This window comes from Trachinotus anak, unplaced genomic scaffold (genome assembly GCF_046630095.1).
Source record: "Trachinotus anak isolate AG129_WGS33_773 ecotype Australia unplaced genomic scaffold, CSIRO_AGI_Tana_v1 ptg000009l, whole genome shotgun sequence".
NCBI lineage: Eukaryota > Metazoa > Chordata > Actinopteri > Carangiformes > Carangidae > Trachinotus > Trachinotus anak.
In genome coordinates, this window is record NW_027273860.1 from 15,271,918 (window position 1) to 15,286,142 (window position 14,225).

The 14,225-nt window shown below is 40.2% G+C and overlaps 1 protein-coding gene across 2 annotated transcripts in view; it reads left to right on the forward strand.

The window, feature by feature from the left end:
* Nucleotides 1–7,345: 7,345 nt before the first annotated feature.
* arhgef4 (Rho guanine nucleotide exchange factor (GEF) 4) overlaps nucleotides 7,346–14,225 on the forward strand; it is a 111,237-nt gene continuing 104,357 nt past the window's right edge. Inside the window, exons 1-2 of one of the 2 annotated variants that reach the window (XM_071485556.1) lie at nucleotides 7,346–7,512; nucleotides 12,726–12,767. The gene's annotated coding sequence lies outside the window, so the exon portion shown is untranslated. The remainder of the gene's footprint in view (nucleotides 7,513–12,725; nucleotides 12,768–14,225) is intronic. The other variant, XM_071485557.1, reaches the window with a different exon arrangement.

Sequence of the window (14,225 nt, forward strand, 5' to 3'; positions counted from 1 at the left end):
AGCCAGAAATATTAATGTGTGACTGTAGCTTTATCTCTAAAAAACCACAGCAGCAGAGGGTAAGTGAGAGCCTGAGGTATGTTATATTTCAACATATCTAAGATTTAAAAACAGTGACTGAAATGCTGTTGAACAAAACAAAACAAAATTACATTTAGTCCAGTTTTAAAATCACACTCAGACGTGTCGACATAATGTCCAATAGGACATAACTATGATAGGAATGTTCACATCAGTGCGACCAATCACAAATTACTATTCAATTATCAGTGTTTTTTTTGTGTCCGCAGCTTCACACAGGTTTATTATTTGCAGTGGCTACTACAGTATTGTATGGTGAACATGTCAGTGCCTGATTGGCAGTTCAACTCAGTGATGACAGACTGACGTAAACTTATGCAAATTAAGGTGATCTAATGCTGACTGTATGAATGAGGACATGCAACACAGGGTCCGACAGCCTCTTCAGGCTCGGCAGGAGGAGGCAGAGAGAAAAGCTGCCAGTGAGCAGTTCAGCTTCACAGCACAGGGAGCTCTGTCTCTGCAACAGAAAACTCGGGGTTAAACTAAACCCACTTTCTGGAATACACCCATGTCTGTATTTTTGAGCTGTTACAGTATTACAAACCCAATTTCTCAGTGAAGTTACAGCTGCTAAGATCCTGTTATGTCTCTGAATCATTTCATGCATAAAGTCTGAGGCAAACTCAGCAGCACCAACGTGACGATCTGTCACCATCGCCTGTCTACCCTTAATTAAAAAGGAGAATGTGTATTATATCTACTTCCATGGACGTATGGACAGTAAGTACATACCAGTGTCAAGGTGTTGCAGAATTGTCCCTGCCAATATATGAACCCATCTCAAATGATCTTGCCTTTTTGCCTCCTGTCTGGGTTAAGAGCTACACAGCATTTCTGAAATGCCAAATTTGTGTGTTTTCTGCAAAATGTTGGTGAGCACACCATGTACAGGATTTTATACATTTATGTTCTTCTAACACTTTGTTGAAAATCATGTCAAGATTTCTATTAATTGGGAAAAAAATATCTTGATACAAGTCCAGTTTCAGGCAAGTTATGCCAGCAAACACAAATTAAAGTAAGCTCTTCATGTGCATATGACTGAGAAAAGAGAGAGAACAAATATGCATATGATGTTGGCCACCTGACAAAAAATGTCCCCATCAAAGACAAACCCAAACCCACGCCCTTGTCTTCATCACAGTTTCTCTGATGTTTCTCTGCCTCATTCTGTTTTTGAGAATCATATTTCTTCTGATGTTTTTTTTTTTTTTTTTTGCATCATCCTCATACTGTACATGAACAAAGTGAAAGTTAAAACTCTACCAAAACACAGAGCCAACACAGGTCACCATGTTATGGTCAGTGTTTCCTTGTTGAGCTGCAACAGAGGAACAGATTTTCTTACTAAAAGAAAAAAAAAAACTAACTCTGTAAAATGTCCACATGATTTGCCTAAAACGAAAAATGCTGAAGCCTTATATTACCTACATCAAATATTGATTATGATTTTATAAAAATATGGGAGAAGCCTAAAGGTTTTTAACAACATATTATGTGGTTTGATCCTTAATCAGCCCTGGCTTAATGTTTGAGATATGTTGAGGTGGGAGATTTTTTTTTTTTTGTAGAATTGAAATCCAGAGCTATAAACCAAGACCCAGACTGAACAAAAATCATTTGTTTCTTGTAGTAAAAAAAAAAAAAAAAAAAAAAAAGGATACATTCATTTAAAAATGTACTTAATTAAAAGTATTTTTAGAAAAATAAAATACTAATTTGCAGCAGAGTGGCCCTTGTCAGATTACATTATCACATACAGGATATTAAACGACCGGTTTATTGTCACAGAGCCTCAGCCCGGAGGATCAGTCAGGACGTTTCCATTTGTCCAAAGAGGAAAAAGATGATCGCAAGCGGGAGCAGGTAGGCTGCAGGCGTCATTCACGATAGTTGGGCTTTAAAAACTTTCTGGATTCACTTGAAGGGACAGAAACGAATAAGGTTAATGGAAAGCACTCGCTCGTCTTGTAAAATGCAGTGAACGTGAAGTTATATCAAATGAATTTCTCAAACGCAGTCTCTGGGTCCAGCAGGTAAAACGAAGCTAATGTTTAATTCAGTCGTATTTAGCAATTAGCATGTTGTGGCTGACTGTTGCAGGTGATTCATGCAAGATGCAGTTGTTAGAGTCTGTAACTGGAGCTGCTCAGGGTTGAGAGTTTATACATGAAGGTTTGAGGTGACACCACATCGTTGTCTTTAATAGACTAAATAATTATCATCATTTATAGTGAAGCAATTAGTCCATTAATCAATTGGACGATTGGCAGAAATTAAACTGCATCAATTGTGAATTTTGTCTGATTAAGTACAAATATAAACTGTTTTCTCAGATATTATTTTAAACTAATATCTCTGAGTTTTGACTTTTGATCAAGCAAAACAAGGACTCAGAATATGTAACCTTGGTCTCATGACTTATGACATTTCATAGACTGGACTGTGATGCAGTATGGGGTGGCTGCATGGCCAAGGTGTGGACTCAAGTCACATGATTTGGACTTGAGCCAAGAATCTGATGATTTTAGATTTGACTTTACAAAACCAAGAACAACTTGTATTTGCCTCTGACTGTGGATTTGTGTAAAACACGTCCAGACAAACTTTTGTTTTGCTTCACAGACCTCTCAGGAACCTTCTCATGGATGAGCATGTTGATCTCTGCTGTTCACTCGGGTAAGCTCATAGTTCCCCTCGACTTCCCCCTCCTAGGATTCTCAGCCAGTAACACAAACTGAGATTATCCCTTTTGTTTTTAGTTGCTGTGATTTTAGATTTAGCTGTTTAACTAAAGGCTACTTGTGCTACAGTTACCTGCTTCAAACCATGTTTAAGTGACCTAACATTAGGTGTGTGTAGCCCATAGTCCGTGCTATGTATGCAAACAAGCATTATTTAATGTAAATTGGTATACTGACGCCATGGGTCGGTCTTTATCAGATGGTGAAGTGATGAGTTATGTCGTCATAAACAGCTCAGAAAAAACCATCTAAATACACTTAAAATGCCTAAATCTTGCCCTTTCCTCAGACTGCCTGCGTGGATAGCATCACTAATCCACACCGCCAAAAGACTGAGGAGTGACCACGCCCGTCGGAGGAAGGTCTACAGACTCCTGCAGAGGAAACTGGTCCGTGTTCACGTGATACAATCAAACGTGTTACAGCCATTGATTTATTCTGTCATATACAAATTTTAACCATATATCTTTTGCACATTGATTCTCATGTAATAATAATAATAATAATAATAATAATACATTTATTTATAATAGCACTTTTCAAAAACAAGTTATAAAATGCTTTACAAGAACATATGGGTCATTTTGTAAGGCAACAACAACTGGCTTATTTCAGTGTTAAGTTTGGAGGACTTGTCATTGGTAGCAGGGTTTGCTCATTCACTCCCCTACTGTAGACTTAATATAATTATTATAGAGGGTCCCCAGTAATCAGGGTTAGGGTCTTAGCAACACAGCAGGATTTCTCCCAGCCCTTCTCCCCGCTGCCAGTGGCTGGGATATATTATATCTGGGCTTGAATGACTTAGGGTCTCCCGGAAGGAGCAGGAGGATGTGGCTGGGGAGAAGAATGTCTGGACTTCAACCATGACCCAGACTTGGAGAAGCAGCAGAAACTGAATGTGTGGATGGATGGAAAAAATAAATGTACTGATTGGACTGACTGAATGACCGAATCCTTAAGGATTAGTGTTTTACACAATCAATCATGAAATATTGTTTCCACTTTTCCTCTTTTTTTTCTCTTTGTCCTCCTCTGACTTTTATTCCAGATGTTTCACAAGGTCGGTGTGAAGAAGGGGAATCTGTGTCAGCCCACCTATGTTTACCCCGAAGAGGTGAAGATGCTGATACGTTCTGTCTTCCCACGGGACATCTGTGACTACCCTGACCCCTGCCATGATCAGGTGAGTGTGAGTCCTTTTCACAATTAATTTTGTCTCTGAAGTCATTTCAGCTCAGCTCCAAAGTAAATAAGTAATTAATGTACAGATGTACAGTGGGTTCTGGACACTGGTCCTGTAACAGTTCTCACCACTGACCTTATATAGATACATATAAGATGTTTTTGATTAATCAAATAACAGTCTATGACATAAACGAGCATGCACACCCAAACCACGAATGTACAAAGTAAAAAAAAACACAAAATACAGACATATGGGAGAGAAGTAAAATAATTCAACATAGCTGAATAACCAGTTGTGGTTATTAAGGTCTGGTGCAAGGTGGTGTTGTTGTCTGCTGCAAGGTGCTACAGCCCTTGGAAGTAGCTTTGACAAGATTTGTGATGGATTATTTTATCCTGAAGAAGTCAAAGGATGCTCAGGGTTGCCAGCCTGGATATGATGTTTCCCTGGAGTTTGTTGATGCTGTCCTTCTTGCTGTCATTCCTCCCTCCTCCATTGCTTCTTGAGCTGCTGCCTCTCCCACGTGAGGCGTTCAATCTCCTGTTGCTGTCTGAACTTGCTTTCCAACATGTGTGTCTTTTCCTTTTTGTTCCCTTGTTCCGTATCTCTCTGCTCTGTAGTCATAGATAGATGATGCCCCCCCCTTTCTTTCACCTGTGCCCTCCAACCCTTCCGTGTTTTCTTTCCTTGATGTCTTTTCAGGCTTTTTGAAGATGTTGATTTGCTCCAGCAAAAGGAACCGACCTGCAACATTTTTTCAGATGCTGTTGATGTGCAAGATTCGTTGTATATGATATTTTATTTTTCCTTGACACTTCTGGTTGTAATGTTGTCCAAGGAAATTAATAGCAAATGACATAGTATTATTTTTTTAATACAGCATGCAACCACACAGATCAGTGGGAAAACACCGACGTAAATATATACTGCAGAGTCCACTCCAAGTCTTTCTGCTTCAGAAACATAACTAACTTAGGATGGTTGTTGTTCAGGTGCACTGTGGGTTTTTTCTTTGCACCTGTCATACCCATTCTCCTCCTCTGATGTCTGAAGTCAGCTGTGGCACGTAACCCTCACCAGAAGGATTTTCACCCGATCAACATGCATTTACTTAAATTTACTTAACTCGATCTGTGCACTGGTACAACACAACTCTCTCTCTCTCTCTCTCTCTCTCTCTCTCTCTCATTAAAAATAAATCAATGAAAACAAATAAACGCAGCATCAACATCTTATTTGCTATGCACTCCTTCTCAGTAGCTTCCTCTTGATCTACTGTCAGCTGGACTGTACATCATTTGTTTGGACCAGAAGGTTTTGACAAATGTATAAATGTGAATGTGAAATGTAAAGTTGGAGCTTTAGGTTGTGGTTCTAATAGACAGGAGACTCCTTTCCTCTAACAATGTGGGAAAAATGCAACCAAATTCCTACTTAATATCTATTTGTACCAATTTAAACGAGCAACTGTATACACAGCATGCACTTTAAGCATTGCTACGTAATATAATCAGTAATGTAATGATATATAATTCTCTCTGTGTTGTTTCAGGTGGTGTACATCACTGCAGAGGATCTGCACAAAGTTGAAATCAACTAAAGGGTGTGGCTCTTCATCTGTATATCTGTGCTTGCATTGATAATGTACAACTTACAGTTACAGACTCCTGTGGAAAGAATCATTTTGTGTTGTGGGAAGCTCATTCCTAAACAGTGTTAGGTTTATTAATAATTATTTAATTTAATTATTTATAAGCTTGTTTCAAGATGTTTGACAGTGATCTTATGTGGTGTCATTGGTTGTTGTGTGTAATACACTGTGCACAGATTGTTAAGTTGTATCTACTGTAGGTTTCATGGTTCAGTTTTCTCTTTTTTGAGCCAGTTATGTCACTGTCAGTTGAATATTTCAGTTGTACATCTGTTGAAAATACCATATTCATACAACACAAAAACACATAATGACACTGAAGTAGATGAAACAACACATTGCAACACCTGACACCACTTCGCACATTATCACAATGTTGTTAAAACCCTTTAATGGTCTCTTACTTACTCTGTTACTTTGTCCGGGCAATAATAACAGTTATTGTTTTAGTGACTGCCATCTACCCACTTGTTGCTAACTTGCACATGGGACATCTTGAACAAATATGACTTGACTATGTCTCTTAAGACTTCAAACAAACTGCTCTGTCCCAGTATCTACGCCGTCATCCAGCACATAACTGATAAATCAAAAGGACCACAAGGCAGACTGTCCAAACATCTAACCGGAGTCTCAAGTCACAAGGAGTCAGTAGTTACCGGAAACCTCAAGACCTTGAGATACCTTAAGATCTCTGCGGGTATGCCATAAAGACAGGATTCATTGAAGAAAACTGTAAGATGCTGTTGAAAGCTCTGGAAAAAGGTCCTACGACATTCAGCAGCAGCAGCGGTGCAGAGTGTGGCGTTAATCAGAATTATATGTGGGTGAAAAAGCCCCAGGGGCTTTATAAATGATTGAACATACAGTCAAAGAAGGAGTTTCCTAGGCAGAGGTGAAGGTGTGGACAGTGTGCTGAACAGTATAGGACTCTGTTGCTTTAGTTATTTTTTCTAGTTAAAACATTTGTATTTTGAGGAAGCACAATTCAGTTAAACTCTTGTTTTCATGAAATTCAGTAGAAATGAACTATTATACTATACTAGTACTATTTTTCATTGAGTCAGACATGGTATGGACTAAATAAGAGATACATCTGTCATTGTAACACAGTACATTTCAACAGCAGCACAAACAACACAACACCTCGCTAAACAGAAGAAGACAGAGGACAAACTGCCAACTGAGTATACAGTAGTTTGCCATTTTGAAAACAATAGGGTCATGTATGTGAATGTGCTGAATCATTGTGCCAGCAGAGGGCGCTGTCAGCCATCACTGATGCTGCACACAGGAGAGAGGACGCCGCCGGCGGTGACTGCACAAGCAGCAGGTACTTAGTTTGGATCTGAGGGGGAGTCCTGGGGCTTTTAATTTGAAAGATTAAATGCTCTGGCACTGGAGGTGTTCCGGGCTCAGTTGCATCTTGGACGTACGCGATTGGCTTGGTGCGCGTCGTAGTTGGCATCATCTTCATCAGCAGCAAGTGCCTGGGAGAGAAAAGTTGGGCCAGGGGCTCTTACAGTATGGGAGAGCTTTTTCGAGCTGCCGGGCGTCGCTCCGACACAAATCCGAGGTTTTTCTAGGTGATCTGTGAACTTTCTGTGGACCGCGTACAACCTGAAGAGCAGCAGGGGGCGGGGGGGGGGGCGATAATGGACAGCTCGGCCGGTGGCAGGGACCCGGCGGCAGAGGACAGCGGGTCGGCCCGCAGAGAGGAGCCGAGCGGCGGAGGGCGGGCGGAGCTGCTCGTGTATCTCAGCTGTCTACCGGAGAGATACCGGACCGCCAAGTTCAGCCTGGCCGCTTACCTGCTGTGCTGGGCTCTGTTCAGATGGTACCAGGTGAGAGCCCCTCCCGACGTGTCAGTGCCATCTTATTCAAACTTCAAAACTGGCTCTTGATGAGTATGAGCAGTGTTTATGAGATGATTGATTAATTGAATCATAATTTCAGATAGATACAAAAAAAAAAAAAAAAAAAAAGAAGCTAAAGTTAGACCCAGGACTCTAAATCTTCTCTTTGGTGGCAAAAGCTGATAATCTTCAGATGAAATATGACAGGTGTCTGATATGATTTGACCCACAATCTTGTTCAGATTCAATACAGCGTAACACTCTGTATTACAGTGTTTGCTACTAATGGCCTCAGTCCTCTCTAGTAAAGTAGGCACATTGTTGTACCTTGTTCAATGGATGGAATCAATAAACTGTGGACCAAGGTTCCAGTTTCATAATAATGAGTTTATTGATAACAGTTTGTCAAATGATAAAATACCTTGCAAACAGACTTGCTGCTGGATCACTCCTCACAATGCACTTGTTACATTACATGATCATTGGGTCAAAAACACACTGCATCATTGTCATGCTCTAATGAGTCATTTGTGTGATGATAAAAGCAACATTTTTGGTCTTGCACTGAAATGTGAGTTTGTATGAATTGTATATTGGTAATATATGGTGGCCCCCGAGGACTAAAGGTTTAAAACATTAAGGGAAAATTTCTCCAAATTAAAAAAATGCCAATAAAATGCTACAAATACGAAAACAAATACAAGAGTGGAAACACAAATGGGAAACATGCTTCAAATCCAGAAATACAGCAAATGCAAGAACACTTAGAAATAGAAAATCCACATTCAACACACACGTGACTCATGTAGTTTCAAATAGCAGGTGATGCAGAACAACAGGATTACGCTTGTCCAATTCTGCCAGGAGTGTACAGACAAAATTGTGAAATCAAAATAAAATATGATTTATTATGAGACTAGGTACAACCCTTTTGAACCATGCACCCGGTGCTGCGACCATTTTTTCCACTGTTAAACCAGCAAAAGTGGATTTGGACACGTTATAAATGCAAATGCTCCATGCACTTAGATTGTTATACCTGTAAGAGTTTGGTCAACTAAAGAACTGACTCTTCAATCAGTCAAATTCTTCAACTACACCATGTTTAAAATTCTATTTTAGATAGTCATCATCAAAATGGTCATCACTGATCAACACTCATCATCATTGTTTTTGGATCCAGAAACTGTGTATTGCTACTATTGCAGGTGTTACTAAAACTTCGTCAAACCATGCCAGTGAAAAAGCCTCTAAGTTGAGTGGGGTGAGCGTTTGCAGATTAAACAGTAAATGCACTTGCTCTGCACTCTATGACACAGAAAACAGACAAACAAACAGGAAAGTGACTCGCTGACTGTGCAAAATAAAGGCAGTGCACCTGACTGGTGTCTGTTTTCTGCCTCAGTTACCATGTTGCTAAGGTGGAAAACACAAACACAAAACCCATGTTTTGATGCGGGGTTAAAGTCATTTTGGAAAAGCATAACAGAGTGTTTGTGGTAGGTTTTGGAACAACGTTGAGCAAATTCTGGAGGCATTTTGCATGCCACAGTGGCCCACCCACATCTCAAATCTATCAGTTCCCATTATCACTGAATGGATATTGATCTTTCCAGATCAGAGCCTTGAAAAGATAAGCTGGTAAAATCTTTTACAAATGTTTGGAATAGTTGACCAGGCGCAGACGAGTTTGGAGCAGCACATCTGCTTATCAGATTATGTTTACGCCAAAGATCCTTGGCTGACTGTTGGTCTCTTCAGTGGAGGAACCTGTTTACAACGGGTGAAACCTGTTTTTGAAGGCAAATCAAACCAGTAATGTGATTGTATTCCAAGTCTACAAGAGTGTGGTGAACTTCACACAACATTCACAGGCTGTATGGCTACATGGCTCATATGAAACACAAAATAAGGCTTATCAAAACTTCAGGGGGGGTCCAGATATACTTATTACAAGCTCCGTTTTTTGTGTCCTGAAATAGTAGGAGTAGCGCTGGCCCAAAGTAAACAACCAAGTATTTTCTCCTGGTTTTTTGTGAGGTTAATATACTGGTACATACTGCCTCCAAGAAATAGCCATACTACCCACACTAACTCCAGCACAAAGTTTAGCCTGCTTCAAGCAGTGCAGGTGTTGCCTCACTGTTTTCCCCTCGGGGCTTACTGTAGCTGTGCACAGTAGCTGCTGTTGACCCCGTTCAGTACTACAAACCAATACGAACCATACAATCGTACCGATTCACTGCCCTCTGCACTCTTAGTGCATGCCAAACTGCAGTGGACACAGTGCTTGTGCCACGATCATGTTTCGATCCAGGTTGTGCACGGAAAGGGAGGGCTACTCACAGACAGGTCCATCAGTTTGTTTGAGAGAGAGAATGAGAGAGGGGGAGTGAGAGAGAGCGACAACCGACCGGCCAAGTCTTTCGGCTGCGCCAATTTTGCAATAACAGTGGCGGTTGTGGTACCAGATGACAAGTCGAATAGTTTTCGACACAAATGTGAATACATATAAATTGTATTGTCAGTGACATAAGTATAAGTAAGTAAATTGTTGTACTTGATCCTATTTAAGGGTCAGCCAGAGAGCTTTGCATGACCTTTGCGTGAGCCCCTCCCAGGGTCATCTTTAACCTTTGACCAACACAACCCGCCAGCGGACCTGCCTGCCAGGTGTAAACCAATTTTCCTCCAGCATCAGTTGCACCAACATTTTGATAGTTCTAGGTGACTAACCTTCAGCATGCCTTAACTTTACTTTTGTTACCAAATGCAAACACAGAAATGTCAATCAAGGTCGGTCTGATATGCTAAAAGAGAAAACAGGAATCCAGGTATTTTATTTTGCCTGTAAACATTAATGAGTTTGGTTTATGTGTTAATGCAAAACAGTTGCTTGTGTGCATAATTTGAGGCAACAAGGTGTCAGTTCAGGTGTAGAGGCAAGAAGTCCTGACCTGAATTAGCCTGTTGCAGGATGTATTTAAGAATCAGTCATGTGTTTCCACGGCAGTCGAAATGTTCATGTTCACTTCATGATGTCAGTACTTCAGTGCGTCACGAAAGTCTGTCCTGACTCAGTGCACATTGACTTGACAAAACCATTATCAAGCTCGGTAAGACAAGGGCGTGTCAGGAAAGGGGTCGGTCCTCAAGGTGAAAAAATATCAGTCGACCTGGCTCACGTTCTTGTTTTCTGACTGCGGCGACAAGCAAAGTCATGTCTTGAATCTGCCTGCAGGCTCCTCTCTGCTCAGCAGCTACAGAGATATAGTGGCTCACATCCACCCAGACTGATCCACCTCCTCTATGCGCTGTTGGATTTCAAGGTTCAGTTCATGGATGTCTGCAGACATGCAGCCTGTACACTTGTCTTCACTGATATTTCAGATATGGTTCTTTAGTGGGAATTGAAAAGCTCTTGATTAAAATGTGTTTTTTTTTTGTCTCTTCTTTTTGTGCTTGTCAAATAGTTGTGTCTAAAATCTTCTTCCCACACACAACTAATACAACTACAGACATGCGACAGTTTAGTAAGGTGTTGGGCCACCATGTGCCTCCAGAACAGGTTCAGTCCTACTTGGCATTGATTCTACAAGTCTCCAAACTCCACTGGAGGGATGAACACCAATCTTCCAAGACATATTCCCTCATTTGGTGTTTTGATGATGGTGGTGGAGACCGCTGTTTAACACATCCGGGCCAAAATCTCTCATTGGTGTTCCACTGGTTGAGATCTGGTGATACTCATCAAACCATTCAGTGACCCCTCGTGCCCGATGGATCTGGGCATTCTTGGCTGTATGCTTCAGGTAACTGTCGTGCTGAAGGTATACTCTGGAGCAGGATCTCTTCTAGGACCTCTCACTCAATAAACCACATGGCCCTTGTATTGATTCTGGTTCATTCTAAAGTCAGATGGGGGTTGTACTTATTGCCTTGTTTAATTTTGCTTTAGTGTTCAGCTTTGTCATAGCATTTCCCATTAATTGCCCACTAAGATGGAGGATATTGATAGTTTAAGATTTGGGTATTGAATGGCTCTTCCCCTCATTCGTTTTCCCACTCTTTATATCATAGCCATAACAGCTGTATCACCATGGATTAATACAGTAAGCACCAGCCTGAAGTAGCGTTTGAGTGATTTATTGCCTGTCACCACCCTCATTTTAATGCATCATATGGTGTTGTGTTCATTTTATTTTGTCAAGCAGCTGTAAGTCTTCTTTATAAGGAGTCCTGTTTTCCATGAGCATCAAAGCGGCACTGACAGACCATATGTTGCAACCGCTGCATCTTAAAGAAGGGCTGTGGTTTATAAGAACACCAGTGAGTCTTTTTTATGAGGCTGCAGTGCTTCTTCAGCCGCTGTTGAACCTTCAAACTGAGACTGTGGTTTGTTATGAGATTGTCAGCACATGTTTTCAAAGCAGTTGTAGTACAAATAAGTTGCAAAGTGAATTATTTAAAAAAGAATACTCCTCCTACAGGGTAGTTTAGGGGTGGCGGATATGACGAACATACTACGTATGTTATAATATACGACGTGGAACTTTGTACATCAGCTTTTTCCACGTGGGATGTTGTAAAGTTGCCAAATAAGTGAAGTGCCAAAGCAAGTTTATATGTGTTCAGAAACGGTAAATGAAGATGGAGGCGGACAAATTGGGTCTAAAAAGAAACAGAATTGGATTAAATGTGTTTCTCAGGGATTCTTATTGAATGCACTTCTTTGTTGCTTTGAGCTCTGTTTTTATTAAGGGTGAAGTTGTTTCTTTTAATACTGCTGTGATTTTCAAATTGTGCATTTATGAAGTGCTTTTGAGGAGATTTCAAAATATCGACATATATATTGTGTATTGCGATACAGCTAGAAAATATCACATTATTTAGAGACCATATGGCCCAGGGTAGTTTGGAGTGACTAATAATCCTAGTGAGGCTTTGTCTTTACAGTTATATAATGATACAATATGCAGAACAGAAATGGTCTGCAGAGTTTCTGTGGATGTTTTGATGCTGTTTATTTACTATGGATGAAGCTCACCATTGGAATTCACTGTAACTGCTGCAAATTCAAACTGACTACAGTTTTTGATATTCAAAACATGAGTCGATTATTCCTCAAAAGATGAATCCTATAAATGTCCAACAAAAATGTTGTATTCATCAGTGTGTTATTTTTCTTTTTCTGTCCTCAGAAACTCAGATGCCAGTCTGCTCCTCTACAGGTAAGAGGGCAGGTAAGAAGAGAATTCATCTTTTTAATTTCTTTTACATTACAGGAATTCACAGTAATTCATATAGTTAAGTCCCCAAGTCTCCCTTGGCTCCCATCATAATTAGTATGGCAACTAGAGGTCACCAGCAATAAACTGTGACTGTAGGCCATAATAACCTGCTTGCACAGACAACCAAACAAACATTCCACAAAAAAGCATTAGATTCATTAGATTCTTAAGGTTATCACAGTTTTTCCTGACATTGTCGCTAAAAGGTTCCAATTAAATGATCAGTGGGACATCACCAAGTTTTTGAGTATGTTCTGCTTGTTAAAAAAATCGCAGAGAGGCCTTTAATGTAGCTTCATATGGACTCGCAATTGTGTTATTGTTGGAGCTTTGAGCTGTTTGTCTCACGGGTTGGCTGGAACTTTTTCACCAGTGCTGGCTGTGAGGTTTAAACAGCCATATTTGCAGTTATTGTACTGCACTGTCAGGATATCAGTTGAACATGTGTGATAATACACTCTCTGTTGTCTGCTCTGGCTTGTGGCTGTGGTGCAGGGTGTGATGGTGTGCATGTTGAGATTGAATGGTGTCGTGCCGAAGCCTGTTTGGTGCCTTTGGCCATGAAAAATGTCAGTTTGAAAACAAGTACTCAGGAGATGCCATTTTTCAAATCTCACTGCTGTGCAACTGCTTTATTTTAAACCATTATTTTGAAATACTTTTTCACTACTTCCACTGAGCAGTATAAGTATTATCACCTCCATGTCTCTCTGTCTTTATCACCAGTATCTCAGTAATATAATGCTTGGGTTCTGTCGTGAAATTTGCTGTGCACCTTTACACTTACAGGAGGAGAAAAAGGTTTAAGCTCCACTGCAGCATCACCTGTTGAACATTTTATCCAATCACACACAGAGCATCTAGATGTGCAATTTACTGTACTAATTCATGCCCTGTATATTTACCATTATAAGACAAATAATAAGTATAAATATCTGGTACCCACCAAGCTCCCCTAGTTTCTGGACAATACAAGTTCTTTTAGACTTATTCTGTCTTTGTAAACAGTTTATTTCCTTAAACCAGTACTGAGGGAGTCTCAGTGATAAAGGCAGTATTCCCCATCTGTGAAGATCTTCTCTGATGTTAAGCTTATTTCTTAAAAGTCAAATCAACCAGAAACCTGATTTGTTTGGTCCTAACTAAGGCTGCGGGTAGAGGAGTCTTTATAGTAAGTAACTTATTTCAAGTTATAATATGTAACTTTTCCACGTTAACGTGTCTAAAAATGACTAGACCTTTGGTAAATATTTCTTTGAGTTGTGTACTTACATTATCCCAAATGCCTCCAGCAATTGGCAAACCTAGAGAAATACATAATTTTAATCATGATAACTGCCTGTTTCATTTGGTTGTCTGTCGTCGTATCCCCCTGTGTGCATGCGTTGGCATTGTGGTTGGCTGATTTTT